We start from the raw sequence: 17858 nt of genomic DNA on the forward strand, positions 1-17858 counted from the left end.
TTCCAAAGAGACATCAGGGATTGTAGCATACTCTGTTTCACGGAAACATGGCTCTATCGGGATATACTGTTGGAATCGGTACAGCCATCTGGATTCTCAGTGCATCGCACCGACAGAAATAAACATCTCTCCAGGAAGAAGAAGGGCGAGGGTGTATGTTTCATGATTAATGATTCATGGTGTAATTGTAACACATACAGGAACTTAAGTCCTTTTTTTCACCTGACCTAGAATTCCTCAAAGCCAAATGCCGACCGTATTATCTCCCAAGAGAATTATCTTCGGTCACAGCCGTGAATATCCCCCCTCAAGCCGATACCACGACGGCCCTCAAGGAACTTCACTGAAGTTCTGAACTTTCGGGATGCATACAAGGCCCTCCACCGCACTCCTTTTGGTAAATCTGACCACAACTCCATTTTGTTCCTCTCTTCCTATAGGCAGAAACTCAAACAGGAAGCACCTGTGCTACGGCCTATTCAATGCTGGTCTGACCAATCTGAATCCATGCTTCAGTATTGTTTTGATCATGTGGACTGGGATATGTTCCGGGTAGCTTCCGAGAATAATATTGATGTGTACACTGAGGCAGTTACTGATTTCATCAATAAGTGTATAGGAGATGTTGTACCCACTGTAACTATTAAAACCTACCCTAACCAGAAACTGTGGATAGATGGCAGCATTCACGCAAAACTGAAAGCAGGAAGCACCGCATTTAACCATGGAAAGGTTACGGGGAATATGGCAGAATACAAACAGAGTAGTCGTTCCCTCTGCAAGGCAATCAAACAGGCAAAACATCAATATCGAGAGAAAGTGGAGTTGCAATTCACGGCTCAGACATGAGACGTATGTGGCAGGGTGTACAGACAATCACGGACTACAAAAGGATAACCAGCCACGTCACGGACACCAACGTCTTGCTGCCAGACAAGATAAACACGTTCTTTGCCCACTTTGAGGATAACACAGTGCCACCGACGTGGCCAGCTACCAAGGACAGTGGACTTTCTTTCTCCATGGCTGACATGAGTAAGACATTTAAACATGTTAACGCTTGCAAGGCTACCCGCCCAGATGGCTTCCCTAGCCGCGTCCACAGAGCATGTGCAGTACAGCTGGCTGGTGTGTTTATGGACATATTCAATCTCTCCCCGTTCCAGTCTGCTGTCCCCACATGCTTCAAGATGTCCAACATTGTTCCTGTACCCAAGAATTCAAAGGTAACGGTACTAAATTACTATCGCCCCATAGCACTCCCACTCCCCCATAGCACTCCCTGCTTTGAGAGACTAATCAAGGATCATATCACCTCCACCTTACCTGTCACCCTAGACCCACTAAAATTTGCTTACCACCCTAATAGGTCCACAGACCATGAAATCGCCATCATCACTGCACACTGCAAAATCCCATCTAAGACAAAAGGAATACCTATGTTTACAAAAGGATAGATTTGGAGTTAGGTAAACTTGGATTTTTGGCAGGTACATATGCAGGATGCTACCCTCCACAGTATGGCCTTAACCGGAGAGATTACTGCTTCCAAGGTTTTATTTTTCCAAGCTATATGGAGGGTGCTCTAGCCAACAAACAGCAAAGACCTGAGGACACCACTCCAACCTGGAACTGAGCCAGATACAAATTCAATTAGCACTAGGTGTGAAGTAAAAGGCCTTTGGGCCCAACAAGTGTCAGGAGTCTTTGAAGCATCCTCTCAAGCCCCCTCTCGCTGTTTCAAAGACAATTCACTGGCCTCCAGAAATAAAAGTTTCTCCCAAGTGGGTGTGACACCTACTCCCATTGCCTGGTGCACTGCTGCTTGGATTCCACCTGGCGATCTGATCTGTTCACCGTCTGCCCTGGCCTGTCTCCCCCTGTCTGGTACAGGTACCCCACCATACTCACCCCTCTCTCCCGAGCTTTCACTCGCCTCCAGCACACATGCACTGTTGGGGCGAGTGACTCTGAACTTACAATGGCTAGCCCCAAGTCGTTATATATTTCTTTTAATTATTGTGCATTTTGCTATTTGCCTCATGACTCCTGCATGCTTTGTTGACCACAAACTTTCTTTACCCAACTGTGGGACAGACTATGTTTTTTTCCCAAACTCGGGACTCTGACTCTCTATTGGTTACACAGACTTCTGGCCTCCCATCCTATTCTCACCACCTTTCACCAGCTTTGTATTCATGTTACCTGATGAAATTGCTGTACAATATGATCTTGTTGCCATCTGATGCACATTCAGATGTCAGCACTGTAGAGCTCTCCCTGTACTATGCCATCCCTTGATTGTATTACTGTTGATGATATCTGGAAATGTGCATGTACACCCTGGCCAATATATTGTTGCTAGCTCCAATTCTTACCTGTGCTCTGATATCTGCTTAACCGATTTCTGCTCTCGTGAAAGCCTGGGTTTTCTGCATGTTAACACTAGAAGCTTATTATCTAAAATGGATCAATTGAAAGTGTGGGTTCACAGCTGCAATCCAGATGTGTTGGTCATTACTGAGACGTGGTTAAGAAAGAGTGAATACTGATGTTAACCTTTCTGGTTATAACCTTTTTCGGCAAAACAGATCTTCCAAAGGTGAGGGAGTGGCAATCTTTACCAAGGATCACCTTAAGTGCTCAGTTGTCTCCACCAAGTCTGTCACTAAACATTTTGATTTGCTGGTTTTAAGCATTAAACTTTCAAATAGCTATCGTCCTCAATCAGCACCGGCCCTAAGCTCTCTCCTGGCCCCTTACTCTAAGTCTGAATTTGTCCTGCTAGGTGACCTAAACTGGGACATTCTTAAACCACCTGACCAAGTCCTAAAGCAATGGGACTCCCTAAATCTTTCTCAGATGAACACCAATTCCACAAGGTACACCCAGAAAAGGCTACTCTCCTCTGTTATCCTCACAAATAATCCTGATAGGTATCAGTCTGGTGTTTTCTGTAATGACCTTAGTGATCACTGTTTTACAGCCTGTGTTCATAATGGCTGCTCAGTGAAACAACCTGTCCTGATTTGTCATAGATGCTTGCTAAAACACTTTAAAGAGCAAGCCTTCCTTCATGAACTGGCCTCTGTAAAATGGTATAGAATCAGCTTGATCCCTTCTGTCGAAGACGCTTGGAGCTTCTTTTTTATATTTTCAGTGGTGTGTTAAAAAACACGTCCTCATAAAGAAAATGAGAATTAAAAAGGTTCAGCCCCAGGTTCAACTGTGATCTTGCAGAGTTACCCCACCTCAAGAATTGCATTTTGCGAAAGGGTCAGCACACGCATACTCAAGCTGACTGGGTGACGTTCAGGCAAATGAGAAGTAAGTGCACCCAGGCTTTCCGGAAGGCCAAAATTAGTTACTTTAAGGAACAGTTATCTCTCTGTGGGTCTAACCTCAAGAAGTTCTGGAAAACGGTTTAAGACCTGGAGAATAAACCCTCCTCCTCACAGCTGCCCATGTCCCTTAATGTTGATGATGTGGTTGTTACTGACAAGAAGCACATGGCTGAGCTCTTTAACCACCACTTCATTAAGTCAGGTCTCGTATTTGACTCAGCCATGCCTCCTTGCCCGTCCAAGATTTCCTCATCTCCCACCCCTTCTAATGTGACTATCCCCGATGCTTCTTCTTCTTTTTCCCCTTCCCCGCTACAAAGTTTGTCCCTACAGGCAGTCACTGAGTCCGAGGTGCTAAAGGAGCTCCTTAAACTTGACCACAAAATCATCTGGGTCAGATGGTTTAGACTCTTTCTTTTTTAAGGTTGCTGCCCCTATCATCGCATAGCCTATCCCCAACATTTTTAACCCGTCTCTCCTTTCTGGGGAGGTTCCCATTGATTGGAAAGCAGCCACAGTTTGTCCTTTAATTAAAGGGGATATCAAGCTGATCCTAACTGTTATAGGCCTATTTCTATTTTGCCCTGTTTATCAAAAGTTTTGGAAAAACTTGTCAATAATCAACTGACTGGCTTTCTTGATGTCTATAGTATTCTCTCGGGTATGCAGTCTGGTTTCCGCCCAGGTTATGGATGTGTCACTGCAACCTGTTAGAGCTAGGGCTACTTTTTTCAACATTTTGTTAAAAATCGTGCAATATTTCAACGTCCTGCTACTCATGCCAGGAATATAGTATATGCATATGATTAGTATATGTGGATAGAAAACACTCTGAAGTTTCTAAAACTGGTTAAACCACGGTTGTGATTATAACAGAACGTGTGTCTCGGGGAAAATCTCAAGGAAAACTGATCACCCAAAAGAAAAAAAATATCAATGCGCCAGTTGCCTGTATTGTCTATGGGAAGAGAAAATAGATGGCTCCCAGTTGACAATTCCTACAGCTTCCACACGATGTCTCCAGTCTTGGCAATTGGTGTGACGTTATTCCTTGGTTCAACGAAGAAGAGGCACTTCCTGTCATCACTGCATCACAAAGGAAGTTTTGGTAGAGAGAATATCGACCAGCTTCTGAAGACTTAATGCTATTGAATACAGATCGTCCCGTGATGAATTTGATCGCGTATTAACGTTTACTAATACCTAAAGTTGGATTACAAAAGTAGTTTGAAGTGTTTTGTCAAAGTTATAGGCAACTTTTTTAATAAAAAAAAATAACGTTGCGTTTAGAAACTGTGTTTTTCCTGGATCACACAGTCTTCATAAATGGGCATTTTGGGTATACAAGGACGAATTTAATCGAAAAAAAAGACCCAATTGTGATGTTTATGGGACATATAGGAGTGCCAAAGGTAATGAATGTTTTATATTTTATTTCTGTGTTTTGTGTAGTGCCGGCTACGCTAATTCTTTTGTTTACGTCCCCTTCTGGTATTTCGGGGTGTTGCATGCTATCAGATAATAGCTTCTCATGCTTTTGCCGAAAAGCATTTTAAAAGTCTGACTTGTTGGCTAGATTCACAACGAGTGTAGCTTCAATTGAGTACCCTGCATGTGAGTTTCAATGAACGTTTGAGTTTTAACGAGTGCTATTAGCATTTGGCGTAGAGCATTTGCATTTATTGTTGGCAAGGTGGGACGCTAGCGCGTCGGGTTGCCCAGAGAGGTTAAAGGTCCTCAATGATGTCAGCATTGTCCTTGATTCTAAGAAATATTGTGCTGCTATTTTTATTGACTTGGCCAAGGCTTTTCATACGGTAGACCATTCCATTCTTGTGGGTCACCTAAGTAGTATTGGTGTCTTTGAGGGGTCTTTGGCCTTGTTTGCTATCTATCTCTCTCAAAGAGTGCAGTGTATAAAGTCAGAAAATCTGCTGTCTCAGCCACTGCCTGTCACCAAGGGAGAACCCCAAGGCTCGATCCTAGGCCCCAAGCTCTTCTCAATTTACATCAACAGCATAGCTCATGCAGTAGGAAGCTCTCTCATCCATTTATATGCAGATGATATAGTCATACTCAGCTGTCCCTTCCCTGGATAAAATGCTCTACAACAAAGCTTTTAGTGACCAAAAAAGCTTTCTCTACCCTTAAAACTTCAGACTATGGTCTATGTTTTCCACCTCCTGTCTGACTGACGTGCCCAAAGTAAACAGCCTGTACTCAGTCCCAAAAGCCAGGATATGCATTTGAATTGGTACCATCGAATAGAAAACACTTTGATGTTTGTAGAAATTTTAAAATTACGTATGAGGCGATAACACAATTGATATGGTAGGAGAAAATCCAAAGAAAAACCAACCAAGATCCCAAAACCAAGAGCCCATTCCCTTCCAATGGAAGGTATAGGGTTTATATCCAAATCCAGCTCCCAGATTCCAATTCCTATGGCTTCCACTAGATGTCAACAGTCTTTGTTCAAGGTTTCATGCTTGTTTCTTCCCAAACAAGGGAGAATTTTAAGTTTTAATACTGGGAGTCAGACTTGGAAATCAGTCTGTCCGCGCATGATGAAGAGGACGCGCAACTGCTAATTTTGCTTTCCGATTGAACATACTTCTTTCCGTATGAAATATTATAGTTTAATTACACTTAAGCTACCTGAAGATTGAATAGAAATGTATTTTGACTTGTTTTAACAAAGTCTAGAGGTTGCTTTTTGGATTCCTTTATCTGCATGTTGAACAATTCGATTGTTGGCACAAATTGATTGTGCCAACTAAACATACTTTTTGGGATATAAAGAAGGATTTTATCTAACAAAACAACCATGCATGTTGTAGCTGGGACCCTTTTGATTGCAAATCAGAGGAAGATTTTCAAAAAGTAAGTGAATATTTAAATGCTATTTGTGATTTTATGAAGCCTGTACATTTTGATGTGGGGAGCCGTCCTCACAATCGCATGGTATAATTTGTATAATTATTTATTTGAGTTGTGTGCCCTACCATTTCACCTGAAGTTGTCAACAGGTGTCCAGCTGGCGGGACGCCTGGCCCTAAGAAGACCCTTAACCTGGTTCTGAACACCTCCAAAACAAAGGTCATGTGGTTTGGTAAGAAGAATTCCCCTCTTCCCACAGGTGTGATCACTACCTCTGAGGGTTTAGAGCTTGAGGTAGTCACCTCATACAGGTACATGGCAGTATGGCTAGTCAGTGCACTGTCCTTCTCTCATCAAATATCAAATCAGCAGGCCAAAGTTGAATCTAGACTTGGTTTCCTCTATCATATTCACTCCTCTTGTACCCCAGGTGCCAAACTACCCCTGATTCTGATGACCATCTTACCCATGCTAGATTACGGAGACATCATTTATAGATCGGTAGGTAAGAGTGCTCTCGAGCGGCTACATGTTCTTTATCATTAGGCCATCTGATTTTACACCAATGCTCCTTATAGGACACATCACTGTACTCTATACTCCTCTGTAAACTGGTCATCTCTGTCTACCAGTCGCAAGACCCACTGGTTGATGCTTATATATTTAATCCTTTTAGGCCTCACTCCCCCCTATCTGAGATATATACTGCAGCCCTTATCCTCCACATACAACACCCGTTCTGCCAGTCACATTCTGTTAAAGGTCCAAAAAGCTTACACATCCCTGGCTCACTCGTCTTTTCAGTTCGCCACAGCTAGCGACTTGAACGAGCTGCAACAAACACTCAAACTGGAGAGTTTTATCTCAATCTCTTCATTCAAAGACTCAATCATGGACACTCTTACTGACAGTTGTGGCTGCTTTGTGTGATGTATTATTCTCTCTACCTACTTGACCTTTGTGCTGTTGACTGTGTACAATAATGTTTGTACCATGTTTTGTGCTGCTAACATGTTGTATTGCTACCATGTTGTTGTTATGTTGTGTTGCTGTGTTGTCATTTGTTGCTGTCTTGCTGTGATGTTGTCTATGTCTCTCTTTTTGTAGTGTTGTGTTGTCTCTTGTTGTAATGTGTGTTTTGTCCTATATTTATATTGCATATATTTATTTATTTTTAATCCAAGGCCCCGCCCCAGCAGGAGGACTTTTGCCTTTTGTTAGGCCGTCATTGTAAATAAGAATGTGTTCTTAACTGACTTGCCTAGTTAAATAAAGGTAAAAATAAAATATATATTTTTTAAGAATACAGTTAACCTCTTGAAACTCTGGGGGCGCTATTTCATTTTTGGATGAAAAACGTTCCCGTTTTAAACAAGATATTTTGTCACAAAAAGATGCTCGACTATGCATATAATTGATAGCTTTGGAAAGAAAACTCTGAATTTTCCAGAACTGCAAAGATATTGTCTGTGGGTGCCCTAGAACGGGAGCTACAGGCAAAACCAAAATGAAACGGCAACCAGGAAACCAGCAGGATTTTTGAGACTCCGTTTTCCATTGTCTCCTTATATGGCTGTGAATGCGAGAGGAATGAGCCTGCCCTTTCTATCGTTTCCCCAAGGTGTCTGCAGCATTTTGACGTATTTGTAGGCATACCATTGGAAGATTGACCATAAGAGACTATATTTTCCAGGTGTCCACCCGGTGTCCTCCGTTGAAATTGGTGCGTCTTTTTCAGCTGCTGGTATTTTTCCATGCGATTCTGAGGGGAAAGCAAGTTTCCACGAACTGCATATCAATGAAGAGATACATGAAAAAACACCTTGAGGATTGATTCTAAACAACGTTTGCCATGTTTCGGTCGATATTATGGAGTTAATTCGGAAAAAGTTTGACGTTTTGGTGACTGAATTTTCGGTTCGTTTCGGTAGCCAAATGTGATGTACAAAACAGAGCGATTTCTCCTACACAAAGATTCTTTCAGGAAAAACGGAACATTTGCTATGTAACTGAGTCTCCTCATTGAAAACATCCGAAGCTCTTCAAATGTAAATTATTTTATTTATTTGGTTATCTGGTTTTTGTGAAAATGTTGCGTGCTAAATGCTACTCAAAATGCTAAGCTAGCTTAGCATACTCTTACACAAATTAGTGATTTGCTATGGTTCAAAAGCATATTTTGAAAATCTGAGATGACAGTGTTGTTAAGAAAAGGCTAAGCTTGAGAGCAGGCGCATTATTTTCATTTTATTTGCGATTTTCAGAAATCGTTAACGTTGCATTATGCTAATGAGCCTGAGGCTTTATTCACGATCCCGGATCCGGGATGGGGAGTATCAAGAGGTTTTAATTGACTATAGCTCAGCATTCAGGACCATAGTACCCTCCAAGTTCATCATTAAGCTTGAGGCCCTTGATCTCAACCCTGCCCTGTGCAATTGGGTCCTGGACTTCCTGACGTGCCGTTGGAAAAAAAACATCTCCACTTGGCTGATCCTCAACACTGGGGCCCCACAAGGGTGCGTGCTCAGCCCCCTCCTGTACTCCCTGTTCACACATGACTGAGTGGCCAACTCAATAATCAAGTTTGCAAATGACACAACAGTAGTAGACTTGATTACCAACAACGACTAGACAGCCTACAGGGAGGAGTTGAGGTCTCTTGGAGTTTGGTGTCAGGAAAATAGCCTCTCACTCAATGTCAACAAAACAAAGGAGATTATCGTAGACTTCAGGAAACAGCAGAGGGAGCACCCCCTATCCATATTGACAGGATAGCAGTGGAGAAGCTGGAAAGCTTCAAGTTCCTCTACGGACACATCACGGACAAACTTAAATGGTCCACTCACACAGACAGTGTGGTGAAGAAGGCGCAACAGCGCCTCTTCAACCTCAGGATGTTGAAGAAAGGTGGTTTGTTAAATACAAATCCTTACAAACTTTTACAGATGCACAATTTGAGCATCCTGTCGGGCTGTATGACCACCTGGTATGGCATTGCATCGCCCAAAACCGCAAGGCTCTCCAGAGGGTGGTGCAGTCTGCACAACGCATCACCGGGGGCAAATGATCTGCCCTCCAGGACATCAACAACCCGAGCCATTGCCTGTTCATCCCATTACCATCCAGAAGGCGAGGTCAGTACAGGTGCATCAAAGCTGGGTCCAAGAGACTGAAAAATAGCTTCTATCTCAAGGTCATCAGATTGTTAAACAGCCATGACTAGCACAGAGAGGCTGCTGCCTACATAGACTTGAAATCATTGGCTACTTTAATAAATGGAACACTAGTCACTTTAATAATGGCACTTTAATAATGTTTACATATCTTACATACTTATCTCATATGAATATCCTGTATTCTATACTATCTATTGCAATCTTAGCCTATGCTCTCTGACATTGCTCATCCATATATCTATATATTCTTATTCCATTCCTTTACTTAGATGTATTTGTTGTGGAATTGTTAGATATTGCTGCACTGTCGGAACTGGAAGCACAAGCATTTCGCTACACTCACAATAACATCTGCTAACCATGTGTATGTGACCAATAAAATTTGATTTGATATTTATTTCTGACCAGCAGATTTCACTAATGTGCATTGTGAACAGATACTGATGCCCTGAGTAAAGAAACATTTTTCAGAACAATATGGTGAGAGCACCAACAACACCTTTAAAAAGCCTTGGTTTCCCATCACTAGGATTTCCCAAACTCAGTCCTGGGGCCCCCATTATGTGCACGTTTAGCTTTTTGTCCTAGCAGTATACAGTGGATTCAAATAACCAACTCATCATCAAGTTTTGATTATTTGAATCAGCTGTGTAGTGCCAGGGAGAAACCAAAAGGGGGGATGACCGACTCTTGGAAAACCTGCTCTAACCTGCTGACCACACTGCTCGCGTCGCGTGCATGAGCTTTGCAAAATAAATTTACACATACATGTTATTCAATAATCGCTTCCACACTGCTCACGCGCACCAAAGAGCGTCTGCGTTGACAGTTGTTTAAATAGAAATTGCTTCTATTTGTGGCTCAGAAAACGCTGCAAGTCCTTCCTCTCCCATCTCACCATTGGCTTTTAAAAGCATAAGCCCACGTGTCATCTCCTCATTGGCTATACCCACGTGGGCGATTGAAATATGAATGGAGGTCGGTTGTGGTTATACACCTTATAAAAGTTAGTTGCCATTCACCATATAAAGTCCAAAGAAGAAAAAGCCTGGAAGGATGAGAGACGACTAGAAACTATTCGGTTGACCTTTTTATGTGTGGATTAATAGTTGGAGTAGAGGATCTTGTGTATTTCAGGTAAAATAACAACTCCATGTGTACATCCCATAACAGATTAGCCAATAACAGCAAGCTAGCTATCTAAATATGACAAATTAGCTAACAATTGCAAGCTAGCTAAATTTCCATATATGTTTAATACTTTTCAAACTTTCTTCAAATTAATATAATTGGTTCAGAGTTTGTTTTGGTATTTCAACCTGTGTGTCATGATTTGGTGTGGGGGTACAAAATCTATTTGCACACCATGGCGCACGCACGTCCGGTTTGGGCATGGTATAAGGTAATGGAACCAAAGCACTGGTAGCCTATAAACAGGGGTGGTTTAATTTCACTGTGTTTTTCTTTGCAGCACTCAAAGCTGATCTAATTCCTTTATAAAAAAAGACATAATCCATGATAATGAGCTGCGCCAAATTCCCATGATGAATATTCAGGGGCTTCTCCCTACAGGCTTAGTAAATAAAATGGAGCCAACACAATTAATCTAAATGATAATGGAATACCTGGTGAGGCGGGGAAGACAAGGCCCACTGCAACCTTGGAATACATGCCATGGTTAAGTAAAATACTGTACCATCTTCTCACAAACAGGAGGTCAATAGGAAAGGTACTGTAATCATTATCAAGCAGTGGAGGCTGCTGAGGGGAGGACGGCTAGTAATGGTTGGAATGGAGTCAATGGAATGGTATCAAGCATATGTTTTCCATGTGGTTGATTTTAATTGGATTTATTTCATTATTTAACCTTTATTTAACTAGGCAAATCAGTTTAAGAACAAATTCTTATTTACAATGACGGCCTACCCTGGCCAAACCCTAACGACACAGGGCCAATTGTGTGCCGCCCTATGGGACTCCCAATCACGGTCGGTTGTGATACAGCCTGCAATCGAACCAGGATCTGTGGTGACGCTGCGCCACACGGCTTGATACCATTCCATTGACTCCATTCCAGCCATTATTATGAGCCGTCCTCCCCTCAGCAGCCTCCACTATCAATATCAAGATGTAACATTATGGAGAGAATTGTGAACGTGTCGACAGTAAAAGCTGCTGTATCTATCAGCAACTGCAGTGGATTCTTATCTGGTCACCCTGCTACATTTGATATCATAAAATATAATAAAATGTGCTTAAAGATCTAAAATGGATATAAGCATGAAGCAATACCCGTTTCTATGCTCAGAATTTGCAGAACGATTAAAGAATGTTGTTCAGTTAATGGCAAGTAAAACCATGGAATAAGAGATCACAGAATGTGAAATAATATGGTGACCTTGAAGTACTGTACATGGTGAATGGGCGAATAAATGAATGAGTGAATTACATCTGTCTGGCGCTATTGAAGTGTATGGTGAATGGTAGCATGGACTAACGTGTGAGTGAGTGACTTAAATCTGTCTTGTGTTTTATCCGAGGTATCTGGACAGTTTGGCTCCCTGTCACATAGCCAGCCCTCTGGGACACAGGTCACCTGGTCATGGCAGTGAAACTCCCCTATGTCACACAGTATGGGCTCTGGATAGAGGAGAGTGGCTGGAGAGAGGAGATAGAGATGTTATGGAGGGGATGGGATAGATGGCTTACATGTTTCATTCAAAACATAGACCTGGAGTCGGACGACTATGAAGTGATTGTGTATTTAGTTTGAGGAGGTTACAGGTTTGTTAAAAGAGATGATCTTATTACATGTACTCTAGTTTCTATAAACATGAAAAATAATGGATATGGTCTTCCTTACCCAATTTCCCGCTCTAGGGATCAATAAAGTTCATTTAACTAAATACCTTTTTCAGAAAAACTGGAGATTCACTGTGAGTAAGTTATTTTAAGAATTCTTCCCTTATCTCTAGACACAAACTTATTTAAGATTGATAGCTATAAAAGCCCATTACTTAGTGGTGGTGATGTCTAAATGATATTTTGTAGATCACAAGGTTTTGTAGATCAAATATTTAACAATCTCTGCAATACAGAGCTTATTCACAATTCATAATTTGGACACGATGAGACACTTTTTGATTGCTTGTTAGCCAAAAGCCTAGGCCAACAATGCAAGAGACATACATATGCAAGGGTTACGGCTCGAAGGGACACAGCTCCGTTCCGAGGTCTGTGTCACCGGCCTCGAGGCGTCACTGAAATGTCTCATTACGCACACCTGATTCCAATTCCCCTGATTAGTAATTGTATATATGTGCCCTCTGTTCACCATTGTCTTGTTGGTTATTGTTCCCATGGCCGTTGGCCTTGAGTACCTCTGCTTTGTGGTTTTGGCGATCGTGCTGCATGTATTGTGTACTCGTTATTACAGGTCTTGTCTCGTGTATTTGTAATTACGGATCTCCTTCTGTGTATTTATTAGAGTTGTAACCAAGCTCTTTGGTTTGGGTTACATCCCTGTGTTTTTGTATAGGTGTTTGTTTTGGGCTTTGTCCCTGTGCCTTTTCATGGCATGTTGTATTTTGGGGTGGAGTTTTAAAACCCCCTGTTATATATTCCTGTGCCTTTTTCCAATCATTTATACAATGTGACAATTAAAATATTGTGTTGACTCGCAGATTATTTGGACACAGTCATCTTTCTGCTTTGTCCCGCAGTTCATTTTGGTATGTACTTTTTCACATATACATTGACATTTGTCATTTAGCAGAGACTTTTATCCAGAGTGACTTACAGTGCATTCAACTAAGGTAGATAAACAATAACATATCCCAGTCAGAGCAAGTCAAATGTTTCTGTAACCGTTACTGAAAATGTTGTAGCTGTTCGGAGGCCTGCTTCTAATTTAATTTCGTAGTTTAAAATACAAAATACATGTATTTTAATTACTGTAAATACATGATAAAATACAAGAATGTTCTAGTTTATTTTGATACATTGAATATGAAGTACCACATTGATTGTGGTACTTTATATTTTTGCCCAGCCCTGACCAAAGTGAAAACCTGGTCAAATAAAAAGTCATCCCAACCTTCCAATAGCAGGGCATCTGTCAGCATGTAGACATGTTTCCCTGCCGGGAGCTGTCAGACACTCTGTGTGATCATTCACACATGCTCTGCTGAAGATTTGACACCGTGTTACCCACCACTATCTCCCCCTCTCCATCCTGCAGAGAACAAATCATTTGTTTAAAAGCATTAATGCTCAGGCATATTATTTTTTCTCTCTTTCTCTTTCCCTTTTCTCTCTCTCTCTGCATGGGAAACTAGGAAACATATGTTTACATTTCCAAAGCAAGTGAAATAGATAAACTAAAGTCAAATAAAAATGTACAGTAAACATTAAAGAATCAAGACATTCTAAATGTCATATGTCTATATGCAGTGTTTTAATGATGTGCAAATAGTTAAAGTACAAAAGAGAAAATAAATAAACATAAATCCATGTTGTATTTACAATGGTGTTTGTTCTTCACTGTTTGCCCTTGTGGCAACAGGTCACAAATCTTATTTTGTTTCAGCCAATAGATATGGGAGTTTATCAATATTGGGTTTGTTTTCAAATTCTTTGTGGGTTTATGTAATCTGAGGGAAATATGTGTCTCTAATATAGTCATAGATTTGGCAGGAGGTTAGAAAGTGCAGCTCAGTTACCACCTCCAAATCTCTCTTTCACACACACACACTGAATTTCGAACGCTATTATGGTGGGAAGGAAGGAGGAAGGAAGGGTGTGTGTGTGTGTGTGTGTGTGTGTGTGTGTGTGTGTGTGTGTGTGTGTGTGTGTGTGTGTGTAGGGGGAGGATGGGGACACAAGTTTGCCGCACATAAGTAGTGGTGATAATTCAATGCACCACTGCACTATTCCCTATAGTGCCCTCAAGCAAATTCACTACCCGGGGACAGATATGAAAAGGTCAACCATCTCATCTTTTACACTTTTTCTTCTATCTAATTCCACCGGTGCCATCCATCTAAAAACCTCCCCGTTTCATTCAAGGTCTTCTTTGAAATATTGAAAGTTTTTATGTTATAAAAGGTGCTTCTTCTAAAGATGGAGCATATTGATCATATTGCAAACCACTGAGTCCTTCCTGACTCATACCCATGTGAGTGAGGACTGGGAATAGAAAATATTGAAGATTGTAATGACAATCAAATCTAATTGGACTATTGCAAGACCTTAATCTTCATATCCAAAGAGGAAGGCTAGTATGATAAAACAAAATATTAAGAGACATTTATTGTAGTCCTTCCAATAAAAATTTGGCGCACAGCCATAAAATAAAGTGGCACAGCACTCAACTTCCATAACAAATAGTAACATTTGTGTCACTATAATAAGATGCATTATAATAGGAGGTTATGGGTAGAGCTGTAGTAATCTTTCCAGGGGGATTTTTGTATTGCTCTAAAATAGATCATTCCCTGTAAGTATTCTGGCCTGACATTAGCCTCCTTAACACATGTCTTCATTCACTGTAACAAATTTACAGCAAACATTTTACAGTTAGCTACTTTAATTCTGTAGTACAGTACTGTAAAGAGCAATGCATTATGTGGGCTCAATGGCTTTCCGCTACATTACTGTAAAATTACAGCAATATTGCAATAAATAACTATAAAAGGTGCCTCTTCGAAAGATGGAGCATATTGTTTCGTTGTATATTTAAAGCAGCGTACAGTGAATTGTGATGCATTGTTGGAACATCTAGGTTGAGAAAGAATCTCTGTCTCATTAACATATTTTGATATGTGCCTTGTAAGAGGCAATATTTGTTGCATCCGTTAGTGCGAGTGCTGGACAAATTCAACTGAAATGTGGGAGTAGTTCACAAACAATTCAATGTGTGTAGGGGAAAGACCTCAGAGTCCGGGCCCTAGTAGGAGTGAAATTTATGGAGAATATGTATCCCTGCCTTTTGACTGATCCATATGAAGTCTCAGGTTGGGTACTGCTTAGATTTTTTTGTATTATTTTATATTTATTCTTTATTTAACTCGGCAAGCCAGTTAAGAACAAATTCTTAGTTACAATGACAGCCTACCCTTGCCAAACCCTAACGACACAGGGCCAACACGTGTGCCGTCCTATGGGACTTCCAATCACGGCCGGTTGTGATACAGCATGGAAACAAACCAGGGTCTGTAATGACTCTGCGCCACTTGGCTTGATATTTACAATGACGGCCTACACTGGCCAAACCCAGGCACCCCATATGGGACTCCCAATCACAGCCGGTTGTGATACAGTCTGGTTTTGAACCAGGATGTCTGTAGTGATGCCTCTAGCACTGAGATGCAGTGCCTTAGACCGCTGTGCCACTTGGGAACCCAAGTTTTAACTTGGTCAGGTAGCTCAAATCAAATTAAATTGTATTTGTCACATGCGCTGAATACAACAGGTTAGACCTTACTGTGAAATTATTACTTACAAGCCCTTTACCAACAATGCAGTTAAGAAAAATAAGATAAGAAAATATTTACTAAATAAACTGTAAAAAAATGAGAGAGCAACAGTAAAATATCAATAACGAGACTATATACAGGGGGTACCGGTAACAAATCAATGTGCAGGGGTACAGTTTGTCGAGGTATTTAACGTAAAATGAACATGTAGGTTGGGGTACAGTGACTATGCATAGATAATAAACAGCGAGTAGCAGCAGCGTAAAATAAAAAGGAGAGGGTCAATGCAAATAGTCCAGGTAGCCATTTGATTAGCTGTTCAGCAGTCTTATGGCTTGGGGGTAGAAACTAGTAAGAAGCGTTTTGGACCTAGACTTGGCGCTCCGGTACCGCTTGCCATGCGGTAGAGGAGAGAACAGTCTATGACTAGGGTGTCTGGAGTCTTTGGTAATTATTATGGCCTTCCTCTGACACCGCCTGGAATAGAGGTTCTTGATGGCAGGAGGCTTGGCCCCAGTGATGTACTGGGCCGTTCGCACTACCCTCTGTAGCAACTTCCAGTCAGATGCCCAGAAGTTGCCATACCAGGCGGTGATGCAACCAGTCCGTATGCTCTTGATGGTGCAGCTTTATGACTTTTTGAGGATCTGAGGACCCATGCCAAATCTTTTCAGTCTCCTGAGGGGGGATAGGCGTTGTCGTGCCATATTCGCAACTCTCTTGGTGTGTTTGGACCGTGATAGTTTGTTGGAACTTGACCCTCTCAACGTGCTCCACTACAGACCCGTCAATGACAATGGGGGTGTGCTCGGCCCTCCTTTTCCTGTAGTCCACCATCATCTCCTTTGTCTTGATCACGTTGAGGGAGAGTTTGTTGTCCTGGCACCGTACTGGCAGGTCTCTGACCTCTTTCTTAAAGGCGGTCTCATTTTTGTCGGTGATCATACCTAACACAGTTGTGTCATCAGCAAGCTTAATGATGGTGTTGGAGTCAGGCTTTGCCACGTAGCCATGGGTGAACAGGGAGTATAGGAGGGGACTAAGCACATACTCTTGAGGGGCCCCCGTGCTGAGGATCAGCGTGGCATATGTGTTGTTGCCTGGGGGCGGCCGTCAGGAAGTCCAGGATCCAGTTGCAGAGGGAGGTGTTTATTCCCAGGGTCCTTAGCTTAGTGATGAGCTTTGAGGGCACTATGGTGTTGAACACTGAGCTATAGTCAATGAATAGCATTCTCACGTAAGTGTTCCTTTTGTCCAGGTGGGAAAGGGCAGTGTGGAGTGCAATAGTGATTACGTCATCTGTGGATCTGTTGGGGTGGTATGCAAATTTGAGTAGGTCTAGGGTTTCTGGGATGATGTTGATGTGAGCCATGACCAGCCTTTCAAAGCACTTCATGGCTACAGACGTGAGTGCTACAGGTCAGTAGTCATTTAGGCAGGTTACCTTGGCGTTCATGCGCACAAAGACTATGGTGGTCTGCTTGAAACATGTAAGTATTACAGGCTCGTCAGGGTTATAAATGTCAGTGAAGACACTTGCCAGTTGGTCATTGCATGCTCGGAGTACACGTCCTGGTGGCGCGACGTGGACTTGTTTTTCTATCATTCGAAGGGAGCAGGTGCTTTACATCCCTCGACTAGGGACAAGACCTGTGATTTGCTTTGCTCTCTAGAGCAGGGCACATTTGAAAGGAGTGATTCATGGGGTGGCGTTAAGTGTTGAGGTGGAGCAACTGAAATGGAAAATTCCCTGTGTCTGTGATGCCCGCAGTTTGGTGTGATTCACACCTGGTAGCGAGCATGGTGAAACTGTCTTTTTTAATATTCCTGATAAAGTCATGTTAGGGTATGTCAGTTATGAAGTGAGTGCTTTTTTGCCCAACCCACTAAGATGTTTCAGATGCCAAGCTTATGGTCATGTTTCAGCAGTGTGTAGGAAGGAGATTCTGAGAACTGAGTGTGCAGGAGAGCATGGGACA

At 42.0% G+C, this 17858-nt stretch overlaps 1 pseudogene; it reads right to left on the reverse strand.

Moving 5' to 3' along the window:
- The window catches only part of LOC135546849 (low-density lipoprotein receptor-related protein 1B-like), a 357889-nt pseudogene extending 343310 nt beyond the window's left edge, over nucleotides 1–14579 (reverse strand).
- Between the last annotated feature and the right edge of the window lie 3279 nt (nucleotides 14580–17858).

This window comes from Oncorhynchus masou, chromosome 10, assembly GCF_036934945.1.
Source record: "Oncorhynchus masou masou isolate Uvic2021 chromosome 10, UVic_Omas_1.1, whole genome shotgun sequence".
In the NCBI taxonomy this organism is placed as follows: domain Eukaryota; kingdom Metazoa; phylum Chordata; class Actinopteri; order Salmoniformes; family Salmonidae; genus Oncorhynchus; species Oncorhynchus masou.